Genomic DNA, 11,872 nt, shown 5'->3' with positions numbered 1-11,872 from the left:
CAGAACAAATAGAATTTAAGCTAGATGCACATCATTACTCTATTTTACTTGTACATATTTATTCTATTTATTTTATTTTGTTAATATGTTTTGTTTTGTTCTGTCTCCCCCTTCCAGACTGTGAGCCCACTGTTGGGTAGGGACTGTTTCTATATGTTGCCAACCTGTACTTCCCAAGCGCTTACTCTGCGGACAGTAAGCGCTCAATAAATATGATTGATCATTAATGAAACCCTCAGTCCTACACACAGGCTTTCTCTTCCCTAGTTCCTAGGAACTTGGGGGTGAGGAATGCCGGCCTGATGGCCGACTGACAGATGGCTGACACTTGCAGGGGTTCCTCCAAGCAAGGTGGATTCATCCCTGAGCTCTAGTCCAGCTCCTGGAGTAGCCAAGGAATCTTTGTTGTTTCCAGGAACTGGGCTCTCCTGGGCAGCAGGTGTGGGTGGGAACTGTGACCAGAAAGATAGATGCTCTGTGGATGTGGGGAACAATGGAGGCAACCTGCCAGGGTGGGTTGGGCAGAGAAGCAGCGTGGCCTATAATAATAATAATAATGATGGCATTTATTAAGTGCTTAGTATGTGCAAAGCACTGTTCTAGTGCTGCCCTAGTGAAGAGAGAGCATGGGCCTTGGAGTCTTCTAGACTGTGAGCCCACTGTTGGGTAGGGACTGTCTCTATATGTTGCCAACTTGTAATAATAATAATAATAATGTTAGCATTTGTTAAGCGCTTACTATGTGCAAAGCACTGTTCTAAGCGCTTGGGGGGATACAAAGTGATCAGGTTGTCCCACATGGGCTCACAGTCTTAATCCCCATTTGACAGATGAGGTAACTGAGGCTCAGAGAAGTTAAGCGACTTGCCCAAGGTTACGCAGCAGACATGTGGCGGAGCTGGGGTTCGAACCCATGACCTCCGACTCCAAAGCCCGTGCTCTTTCCACTGAGCCACACTGCTTCTCCACTTCCCAAGCGCTTAGTCCAGTGCTCTGCACACAGTAAGCGCTCAATAAATACGATTGATTGATTGATTGGAGTCACAAGGACCAGGATTCTAATCCCAGCACCACCGACGGTCTGCTGTGTGACCTTGGGCAAACCACTTCGCTCTTCTGTGCCTCAGTTGCCTCATCTGTAAAATGGGATTAAGTGGGTGATGCATTGGGGCGACGGTTTTTTGGAGCACGTGACTCTCTCCCCCTCGTCCCCCTCTCCATCCCCCCATCTTACCTCCTTCCCTTCCCCACAACACCTGTATATATGTATATATGTTTGTACATATTTATTACTCTATTTAGCAGCGCGCATGCGCCCTGGAGGGAAGGGGGCTCTTCGATGTATGTACATATCTATTCTATTTATTTTATTTTGTTAGTATGTTTGGTTTTGTTCTCTGTCTCCCCCTTTTAGACTGTGAGCCCACTGTTGGGTAGGGACTGTCTCTATAGGTTGCCAACTTGTACTTCCCAAGCGCTTAGTACAGTGCTCTGCACATAGTAAGCGCTCAATAAATACGATTGATTGATTGATTAAGGCCGTGAGCCCCGAGTGGGACAGGGACTTTGGACCTGGCCCCACTTGATTAGCTTGACTCTACCCTAGCACTTAGTACAGTGCCTGGCAAAGAGTAAGAGTTGAACAAACACCATAAAAAGAAAAGAGGAGAGCACAGAAGATAGCTGAAGGAGAAGGGCTCTTGCACGCAGGTCTCCCAGGGTTGGGGCCTTGGCCATCACTGTGAGCCCACTGTTGGGTAGGGACTGTCTCTATGTGATGCCAATCTGTACTTCCCAAGCGCTTAGTACAGTGCTCTGCACATAGTAAGCGCTCAATAAATACGATTGATTGATTGATTGATTGATTGTTGTCCACCCGCCTCTGGCCGCAGGCTGGAACAGGACGAGCCCGGAGTAGTGAGTCCAGCTGAATGGGCTCTTTGGGAGCTGGTTCTGCCACAGGACTGTGAGAGCCTCCTCCTGGACCCCAGGGCCTGCCTTTCTTCCCCGCAAGGCCCAGGCAGAGGGGCCGGCTCGAGGGGTCGGGCAGCGGCGGCTTCCGTTGCTGAGCTGGCAGAGTTTGGGGTGGGGGGAACAATGACTTTGTTGCTGGGCCGTGCAGATGGAGACAAAAACAGAACTGTTGTTTGAGGCTGCTGTTCTGGGGATGGGCATGAATGACTTCTCTGTACGGAGGCCGCAGCGGCTCCGGAGAGTGGGAGGGGAAGCTGAGGAAGCCGGGCGAGGGGAAGGGATGGGGGTGGGGGGGCTGGCTGGCATTGGCCACGGGATCCAGGGGAGGAGCCAGCCCAGAGACCTGTCCTGCACCTGTCCTGGGCTCCCCAGCTTGGCTGGAGACGCTTGCCAGGGCCCCGGGCCTCTGGCATGCGAGAGAGTTGGCGGGGGCAGCCGGGCCGGCCGGTGAGGTGGGCTGCAGGACACGGGGCGTTCATGTCGGAGCGCTGTCCTGAGCCCGGGGCCAGCCAGCTGGAGCGACCTTGTCCTGGAGGGGAGCAGGGGACTCCAGGGATTTTCCAGGAGGACCTCAGAAGAAGGAACAGGTAGAAGATGGGGATGGGGGCTGGCAGCCTCAGCGGGGGCTCAGGGACAAAGTTGGGGAGGGAGGTCGGAGCCCTCTGAGGGCAGGGCTGGAAAGGGATGGCTGGGGGCTGTCAGGTGGGATGGGGAGACTGGGGGGACCACAGGGCAGAGCCCAGGGCTCTCCCGGCCCCTTCCCTGGCTTCTGCCACCGACCCCCACTTAATGCTGCCAGATGGGAATGGATGGAGGGAGACGCGAGGAACGCCTTTCCTCAACAGGCCCCATGTCACCCCTAAAAAGGGCAACTGTAGCACTGTTCCCCTCCTCTCTACCCCCTCCCAGGGCAAAGAGAGAGTTTGTGTTTAAGTGCTTTAAGAATAATAACGGTGGTATTTGTTAACTGCTTATTATGTGCCAAGCATGGTACTAAGCGCTGAAACAGATACGAGGTAATCAGGTTGGACACAGTCCCTGTCCCACGTGGGGCTCAGTCTTAATCCCCATTTGGCGGATGAGGTAACTGAGGCACAGAGAAGCGAAGTGACTCGCCCGAGGTCACAGAGCAGGCAAGTGGGGCTGGGATTAGAACCCAGGTCCCTCCGACTCCAAGGCCCGAGCTCTATCCACTAGGCCACATTGCTTCTCTAAGACCGGGTTAGCCAGTTAGAATGAAGTTGTCTGCTTTGAGATCCTCCAGATGGGGATGAAAGACAAAGGGGTAGGAGTTGTCTTGAAGGACCGTTTGTGTGCACGTGTGCGTGTTTGCCCTGGAGGAGGGATGGAGTGTTCTGTAGTGGGGCATTGCCAGGGGATGGTAAATGACCAGACCAAAATTTTCCACCCATGGGCTCAAACCCTCTTCCTTCCCTGGCCCCTCCCTGAGACTCCCTAGCCCAAAATAAAGGCGGCTGTGGCGAGAGAGGGGAGTGATGGCGATTGGATTCTAGAGAGACTCAAGTGTGCAAGTCCCGTGGGTGTCGGGGCAGCCATGCCACATTAATGATTAATCTTCCTCCTTTGGACAGAATCAACAAGTGGGACTGAGAGAAGCTGGGGGGAAAAGCTGGCCGGGCGGGCGGAATGGGCTGAGGGCTGGAGGCCTCCAGTCCTGGGTCCCCGTCCAGCCCAGACTGACCGTGGAATGGGCGATGTTTGCCGTCCCGTCCTGCCTGTCCGCACAGAAGCGAGAGTGGCCGGGCGCCGCCGAGAGCCAGCCTTTCTTCTCATCCCCGGAGCCTCATGCCCCTCCGGCCTGGGCTTCTTTCCTCCTTCAGAAGCCTGGCGGAAAGATTACCTTGTAACCTCCCCAGCGCTTGGAACAGTGCTCTGCACATAGTAAGCGCTTAATAAAGGCCCTCATTATTATTGTTAAAGAGAATGAAATGCAGGAATGAGGGAGGGTGGCGTCGGAAAATATGAGTCAGGTTAAGTCAAGCTTTTACTCATTTTATTACAACGAAAGGTCAGTGGCTGTTTGATAGCCAGTGACAAAGTCTGAGGATGAGCCCATCCTTATATTTCCCGCTGGTCCTGCTTTCCTGGGTGACACAGCACCGAGGCCCTCGCTCTAGTCCGACCCTTCCCCTCAAGTCCTACAGGTTCGTGCGCTGGGCCGGCATATCACGTGCCACTCTTCCCAGGCGCCGAGCTCCTTCATTATCAGCTCCGGGTCCTCCAGAAGATACTCTGTAGCTGAAGAAGTCAGAAGGCTTTAGGAAAAGGAAAGGCTTTCCCGAGGGGGAGACCCATAATCCACATCTCTCCTCCGCGTCATACTTACCTCTCCATTCCTGAAGCGGCATGGCTCAGTGGAAAGAGCCCGGGCTTTGGAGTCAGAGGTCGTGGGCTCAAATCCCGGCTCTGCCAATTGTCAGCTGTGTGACTTTGGGCAAGTCACTTCACTTCTCTGGGCCTCGGTTACCTCATCTGGAAAATGGGGATTAAGACTGTGAGCCCCCTGTGGGACAACCTGATCAGCTTGTAGCCTCCCCAGCGCTTAGAACAGTGCTTGGCATATAGTAAGCGCTTAATAAATTCCATTATTATTATCATTCCAGGGGGTCATAGGGAGGGAGTGAGGCTCCTTCCGCTTGCTGGATGACACAGGTGAAGGTTTCGCGGGGGAGCCGAAGGGCTGCTTGCCTGGCCGCATGGGAGGCGGGGTCGTTGCCCTGATGTAGGCCGGGCAATGTATGTGAAGTGTAGGTGAATCACATCCAGGAGTTGTTGGATGAGATGGGTAGAGAAGCAGCATGGCTCAGTGGGAAGAGCATGGGCTTTGGAGTCAGAGGTCATGGGTTCGAATTCCGGCTCCGCCACGTCTGCTCTGTGACTTTGGGCAAGTCACTTGACTTCTCTGTGCCTCAGTTACCTCATCTGTAAAATGGGGGTGAGGACTGTGAGCCCCACGTGGGACAACCTGATGACCTTGTATCTATCCCAGCGCTTAGAACAGTGCTTGGCACATAGTAAGCGCTTAACAAATGCCATCATTATTTTTTATTATTTTATTAGCGATTCTGCCTCCAGAGGCGGTGAGGAACCCCCTCTGTTTCCAGAGAGCTCCTGTGGCATTGGTTACCCCGAATGCCTATCTGGAGTCGGAATAGATGTTGACCGACTTCCCCTGGGCCAGGTGCAGGCTTGAATCAAGGCGCTCAGTTGATGATGATGATGGTATTTAAGCACTTACTATGTGCCAAGCACTGTTCTAAGCGCTAGGGTAGACACAAGGTAATCAGGTTGTCCCACGTGGGGCTCACAGTCTGCTGCTGAGCACTGCCCTGGGTCAGGGATGCGGCCCACAAGGTGACAACTGCTGCTCCTGTGTGTCGGCGTCCCTTAGGTATGAAGGATTCAAGTCCGGGTTCTCGAGGTGGGGGTCGGACAAACCTGATCTGAGTTTCTCCATTAGTTTTAAGAGCTGGTTACAGTCATGAAAATCACTCTCTCCTCCCTCCTGGGGATCTCCACAAGTAGGGTCGCGTAGCATACTACACCTCACTCTAACTGGCTAATTCGGTCTTAGAGAAGCAATGTGGCCTAGTGGATAGAGCTCGGGCCTTGGAGTCAGAGGGACCTGTGTTCTAATAATAATAATAATAATAATGGCATTTATTAAGCGCTTACTATGTGCAAAGCACTGTTCTAAGCTCTGGGGAGGTTACAAGGTGATCAGGTTGCCCCACGTGGGGCTCACAGTCTTAATCCCCATTTTACAGATGAAGCAACTGAGGCACAGAGAAGTTAAGTGACTTGCCCAAAGTCACACAGCTGACAATTGGCAGAGCTGGGATTTGAACCCATGACCTCTGACTCCAAAGCCCGGACTCTTTCCACTGAGCCACGCTGCTTCTCTATAATAATGGCATTTATTAAGCCCTTACTGTGTGCAAAGCACTGTTCTAAGCGCTGGGGAGGTTACAAGGTGATCACAGTCTTAATCCCCATTTTACAGAGGAGGGAACTGAGGCACAGAGAAGTGAAGTGACTTGCCCAAAGTCACACAGCTGACAATTGGTGGAGCCGGGATTTGAACCCATGACCTCTGACGCCAAAGCCCCTGCTCTTTTCACTGAGCCACGCAGGAAATGTCAGCCCCACTTGTCTGCTGTGTGAGCCCATTGTTGGGTAGGGACGGTCTCTAAATGTCGCCGACTTGTACTTCCCAAACGCTTAGTACAGTGGTCTGCACACAGTAAGCGCTCAATAAATACGATTGAATGAATGAATGAACAGTGCTTGGCACATAGTAAGCGCTTAACAACTATCATCATTATTATTAGCCCATTGTTGGGTAGGGACTGTCTCTATATGTTGCCAAGTTATACTTCCCAAGAGCTTAGTCCAGTGCTCTGCACACAGTAAGCGCTCAATAAATAAGATTGAATGAATGAATGAATGATTATTATTTATGTTATCCTGTGAGGTCTGAAGCAGCACGGTGAGTGCAAACCAATTATTACTGGGCACTTCCAGGGTTAGCCCCCCCCCCCCCAGAGTCGCACCTAATAGTGGCCCTCAGCTTACATAATAGGTCTCTTCCCAGCAGGTTGGTGGGGGACTGGGCTATTATAATAATAATAATAATAATGATGGCATTTATTAAGCACTTACTATATGCAAAGCACTGTTCTTAGCGCTGGGGGTATACAAGGTGATGAGGTTGTCCCACGTGGGGCTCACAGTCTTCATCCCCATTTTACAGATGAGGGAACTGAGGCACAGAGAAGTGAAGTGACTTGCCCAAAGTCACACAGCTGACAAGTGGCAGAGCCAGGATTTGAACTCATGACTTCTGACTCCAAAGCCCGTGCTATTTTCCACTGAGCCATGCTGCTGCTCAAGCAGGAAGGAGTGTTCTGCAGTCACCAGACCCAGTTTCACAGGTGTCGGTTTGAGCGTCACCGCACCTCGAGGTTGGCCGCCCACCCCCGTTACCGTTTCCCGGCGGTCACCAGGCAGGCACCCAGGATTTTTATTAAGACCGATTTAGTAGCGCCCGTGCCTGTTAAGCACTCACACATTTCTGTCCCAATTTTCAGATTGACGTAAGGTACCTGGCTGCCAGGGGAAGGAGCCAGGGGTATTTGTAGCACGATTAAACCGTCAGTCCCTTCCCATATTTCCTCCCATTCTCCCTCGATCCCGTCGTCCCATCAGCTGATCTGGGATGTTCCAAGAACGGCCCAGGCGAACCCCGGGGGCCATTGCCTGGAATGCCCTCCCTCCCAACATCCGCCAAGCTAGCTCTCTTCCTCCCTTCAAGGCCCTGCTGAGAGCTCACCTCCTCCAGGAGGCCTTCCCAGACTGAGCCCCTTCCTTCCTCTCCCCCTCGTCCCCCTCTCCATCCCCCCCATCTTACCTCCTTCCCTTCCCCACAGCACCTGTATATATGTATATATGTTTGTACATATTTATTACTCTATTTATTTATTTATTTATTTTACTTGTACATATCTATCCTATTTATTTTATTTTGTTAGTATGTTTGGTTTTGTTCTCTGTCTCCCCCTTCTAGACTGTGAGCCCACTGTTGGGTAGGGACTGTCTCTATATGTTGCCAATTTGCACTTCCCAAGCGCTTAGTACAGTGCTGTGCACATAGTAAGCGCTCAATAAATACGATTGATGATGATGATTGCCAGCCACCCTGCTGATCTCTGGCATTGTCCCGATTTCTTTTCCAGCGCTGGCTATTTTGCTTGTATTGATCTGGCTCACGACACCAGTAACAGACCACTGGGCCTGAGCGCTGGTTGCCCCTTCCCCATCTGGGTGTTCCTTGTTGCCTCCCCGCATTTCGGATCCATTTACCCTTCTGAGTTGATTCCCCCCTCTATTTGCTCCCCCTAACATCACCGCCATCAGCTGCAATTCCTTTACCCGTTGTCTCTTCCCTTTCTCCTTTTTCCTCTCCTTTCTTCCTTCATAAACATAAGTAGCCACCCCTCTGATTTCCGTCATAGCTTTCCTGTTTCACCCAGGACAGTAATGGTGGAAATATTCCTTCCTTCATTCAGTCGTATTTATTGAGCGCTTACTGTGTGCAGAGCACTGTACTAAGCGCTTGGGAAGTACAAATCAACAACATATAGAGACGGTCCCTACCCAACAATGGACTCACAGTCTAGAAGGGGGAGACAGACAACAAAACAAAATAAGTAGACATGTGTCAATGCCATCAGAAACAATAGAATTATAGCCATATACACATCATTAATAAAAGAAATAGTAATAAATATGTATAAATATATACAAGTGCTGTGGGGAAGGGATGGGGGTAGGGCGGGGGGGCAATGGGGAGGGGAGGAGGAGAGGAAAAAAGGGGGGCTCAGTGTGGGAAGGCCTCCTGGAGGAGGTGAGCTCTCAGTAGGGCTTTGAAGGGAGGAAGAGAGCTAGTTTGGCGAATTTGCGAAGGGAGGGCATTCCAGGCCAGGGGGAGGGCGTGGGCCGGGGGTTGATGGTGGGACAGGTGAGAACGAGGCACAGTGAGGAGGTGAATGGCAGAGGAGCGGAGGGTGCGGGCTGGGCTGGACAAGGAGAGAAGGGAGGGGAGGTAGGAGGGGGCGAGGTGATGGACAGCCTTGAAGCGAAGAGTTTGATTGGAAGGTTGACAGGCAGCCACTGGAGATTTTTGAGGAGGGGAGTGACATGCCCAGAGCGTTTCTATACAAAGATAATCCGGACAGCAGAGTGAAGTATAGACTGAAGCAGGGAGAGACAGGAGAATGGGAGATCAGAGAGGAGGCTGATGCAGTAATCCAGTCGGGATAGGATGAGAGATTGAACCAGCAAGGTAGAGGTTTGGATGGAGAGGAAAGGGCGGAGCTTGGCAATGTTGTGGAGGTGAGACTGGCAGGTTTTGGTGACGGATTGGATGTGAGGGGTGAACGAGAGAGCGGAGTCGAGGATGACACCAAGGTTGTGGGCTTGTGAGACGGGAAGGATGGTGGGGAAGCAGCGTGGCTCAGTGGAAAGAGCACGGGCTTTGAAGTCAGAGGTCATCGATTCAAATCCCAACTCCACCACTTGTCAGCTGTGTGACTTTGGGCACGTCACTTAACTTCTCTGTGCCTCACTTCCCTCAACTGTAAAATGGGGATTAAGACTGTGAGCCCCACATGGGACAACCTGATCACCTTGTAAACTTCCCAGTGCCTAGAACATTGCTTTGCACATAGTAAGCCCTCAATAAATGCCATCATTATTATTAGTGCCGTCTACAGTGACGGGAAAGTCAGGGAGAGGACAGGGTTTGGGAGGGAAGATAAGGAGCTCAGTCTTGGACATGTTGAGTTTTAGATGACGGGCAGACATCCAGATGGAGATGTCCTGAAGGCAGGAGGAGATACGAGCCTGGAGGGAGGGAGAGAGAACAGGGGTGGAGATGTAGATTTGGGTGTCATCACCATAGAGATGATAGTTGAAGCCGTTGGTGTGAATGAGTTCACCAAGGGAGTGAGTATAGATGGAGAACAGAAGGGGACCAAGAACTGACCCTTGAGGAAACCCTACAGTAAGGGGATGGGAGGGGGAGGAGGAGCCCACGAAGGGGGTAGATTGGTTTACAAACGCCACTACTACTGATCTTAGGTCCCCGGAGTTGTCTGGGTCCAGTCAAGCATGCTGGTGAGCCCTATCACGCAGGCAGGCAAAAAATGCGTCTGGGGTTTTCTCAATGCTGGCAAGCCCAGTTACACAGGAGGGTAAAAAACGTGTCGGGGGTTTCCTCAAGTCCTTGTTGGATCGAATGGAATTAGTCGTAATTTACGGACTCCTATCCCGCCCTTTCCATATCTTGAATTAAAACCTGCTGAGCTTGTACTAACGTACCATAATCAGCCTGGTATTCCAGATTCCACAGAAGGGCAACCTCGGGCCACACCACAAGAGCCCTGGCAGCTTTTACTCCTGTCTCACTGCCCCTATTATTTTTGTTTTCTCATCCCTGGTGAGGAGGGCTTCCGTAAGGTCCTCCATATCACCCCAAGTCGGGTTATGGCCACTGATGATCGCCCGGAACCGTCTGACCACTGTAGTGGGGTCCTTGGTAAAAGGTGGGGTGTCTTTTTGCCATGGAGGTGGGGCCTCCAGAAAGTTTACTGCCAAAACCTAAGCTGGGAAGGCTGGTTCGGGTGACCTGCCGGGGGATTTTGAACGGGCTGTTGCAAAATAGGGTAGAGATTAATCGGACCGTTTCTATAAGTTGCCGATTTGTACTTCCCAAGCGCTTAGTACAGTGCTCTGCACACAGTAAGCGCTCAATAAATATGATTGAATGAATGTAAGGTAGGGGAGGGGATTTTGGGGGTCCTACCGTGGAGACTTCTTTATTTAGAGGGAACGTCCCTTTGGGGCAGCTTCGATCTGAGAGGGCTGCCCAACAATGCCAATAATCCATCTGCCCAGGTGGTGCTAAATCTGATAGTTGCAAGCACAAGGCCTTTAAATTACAATAATCAAATGTACCCCATGTGGGCAAGGTCTGGGTAGCACCATCTCCCAAATACCTTTCCCATTCGTGACATAAATCTGCCGCTCGGTGTTTTGTCATCTTTCGTGCTCGGGGCCGGCATATAATAATAATAATAATAATGATGGTATTTGTTAAGCATTTACTATGTGCAAAGCACTGTCCTAAACGCTGGGGAGGTTACAAAGTGATCAGGTTGACTCACAGGGGGGCTCACAGTTTTAATCCCCATTTTACAGATGAGGTAACTGAGGCACAGAGAAGTGAAGTGACTTGCCCAAAGTCACACAGCTGACGGAGCCGGAATTTGAACTCATGATCTCTGACTCCAAAGCCCGTGCTCTTTCCACTGAGCCACACTGCTTCTCCCTATTACATGCCGCTCTGCCCCTGTTTGTTGCTATACACCAAGCTCCTTCACTATCAGCTCTGGGTCACCCAGAAGATACTCTGAAGCCCAGCGCTTAGTACAGTGCTCTGCACATAGTAAGCGCTCAATAAATACGATTGATGATGAAGAAGTCTTCAGCAAGCACAGGTGTTGGGTTTCAAGGCTACGGGCAGCGGTCGGTGATAGGTTGTTGATAATTTGGGTCTCAAGGCTTTGGGCAGCCGTGGTTGATAAGGTGGATTCATTCATTCATTCAATCGTATTTATTGAGCGCTTACTGTGTGCAGAGCACTGTACTAAGCGCATGGGAAGTACAAATCAGCAACATATAGAGATGGTACCACCCAACAATGGGCTCACAGTCTAGAAGGGGGAGACAGACAGTAAAACAAAACAAGTAGGTAGGTATCAATACCCTTAGAAGCGGTGTGGCTCAATGTAAAGAGCCTGGGCTTTGGAGTCAGAGGTCATGGGTTCGAATTCCGGCTCTGCCATGCCTGCTGTGTGACCTTGGGCAAGCCACTTAACTTCTCTGAGCCTCAGTTACCTCATCTGTATAATGGGGATGAAGGCTGTGAGCCCCACATGGGACAACCTGATCACCTTGTAACCTCCCCAGTGCTTAGAACAGTGCTTTACACATAGTAAGCACTTAACAAATGCCATTATTATTGTTATTATTATTAGAATAGATACAATTATAGCTATATACATATCATTAATAAAATAGAGTAATAACTATTATTATTATTATGGCATTTATTAAGCACTTACTACGTGCAAAGCACTGTTCTAAGTATAAGTAATAAATAATAAGTATAATAGGTAATATGTATGTACAAATAAAATAGAGTAATAAATATATACAAGTGCTGTGGGGAGGGGAAGGAGGTAGGGTGGGGGGATGATGGGGAGGAGGAGGAGAGGAATGGGGGGGCTCAGTCTGGAAGGGCCTCCTGGAGGAG

General features: G+C 50.8%; 1 protein-coding gene across 1 annotated transcript in view; it reads left to right on the top strand.

Annotated features, from left to right (window-relative positions):
- The first annotated feature begins 2,374 nt into the window (after positions 1-2,374).
- Positions 2,375-11,872, top strand: part of GAL3ST1 (galactose-3-O-sulfotransferase 1) — a 51,201-nt gene continuing 41,703 nt past the window's right edge. The window contains exon 1 of the mRNA XM_038763114.1: positions 2,375-2,561. The gene's annotated coding sequence lies outside the window, so the exon portion shown is untranslated. The remainder of the gene's footprint in view (positions 2,562-11,872) is intronic.

Source organism: Tachyglossus aculeatus, chromosome 21, assembly GCF_015852505.1.
Source record: "Tachyglossus aculeatus isolate mTacAcu1 chromosome 21, mTacAcu1.pri, whole genome shotgun sequence".
In the NCBI taxonomy this organism is placed as follows: domain Eukaryota; kingdom Metazoa; phylum Chordata; class Mammalia; order Monotremata; family Tachyglossidae; genus Tachyglossus; species Tachyglossus aculeatus.
This window is presented reverse-complemented; position numbering and strand designations above follow the sequence as displayed.